Below are 1021 nucleotides of genomic sequence, written 5' to 3' on the forward strand. Positions count from 1 at the left end.
TAAAATATTTAATAAATCAAGATGACGGTAACGGAAAAGGAAAATGGATCACTTCCCGTTCAAACCGTAGCTGACACATACAGCTCGAAGTAAGTACGAAAAAGATGAATATTTTTTCATTTAAAATGTGAATTCACAAGTATCCTAATATCTTTTATGATAAAACTACTAAAAGATTAAAAATTGAAACTCAATTTATTCATAAAAATCGAGAATCGAATTAAAATCTAATTTCTTATATATACGATGGCGACTCTATTCTTTTTCTATACAATGGAGAGGTCTTCTTTCAGAAATTGAAAGTTTACAGGCTGTACCGCTAATCATTTAAATAAAAATCCAAAACCTTGAAAAAATAAGATGCGTTTTACTATAAAGTAAAAATAAATAAAATGAATGTAATGAGTAAATTTTACAGTTCAAACTATAAAACCTGAGAAATATGAACACACATTTATACAATAAATATATGTACTCAAATATTTTGGACAAAAAAAAACTTTAGCGTCAGCTAATATGTCCCTGATGAGTAGAACAAAACCACAAAATTTACTTTGTCTACAAAGAAACTCGACAAATGATCATAGCGAGTGACAAATCCACGCTATAATAATAAAACAAAGCTAAATGCATCTAGTGTCTGAAAGTCAGACACACGTAACCGTCTATTGTGTTAACACACATCAAAGAATATATCTCTCAAAATCTAAAGCAGCCTGACTTTTTTAATTTATTTATCAAATAAATAATAATTTACTTATTTATTATAAACAGCATTAAAAAAAAAACACGCAGGTTTATGACAATGCTGTTCAGCGATAACCAATGAAACAAAAAATTTAATATAATTACATATTTACCCACCCTCTTATTATAAGCAAGCTGGGACTGAAAACTCAAATAAAAAGATGCACACAATCGAATATATCAAGTCACAATAGTGTCAAGAAAGTAATTTTTAAGTTTATTTTTTAAATTAATTGGTGTAATACTTTCGATCAATTTTGATGGGAGGTCATTT

Source organism: Melitaea cinxia, chromosome 4 (genome assembly GCF_905220565.1).
Source record: "Melitaea cinxia chromosome 4, ilMelCinx1.1, whole genome shotgun sequence".
Lineage (NCBI taxonomy): Eukaryota > Metazoa > Arthropoda > Insecta > Lepidoptera > Nymphalidae > Melitaea > Melitaea cinxia.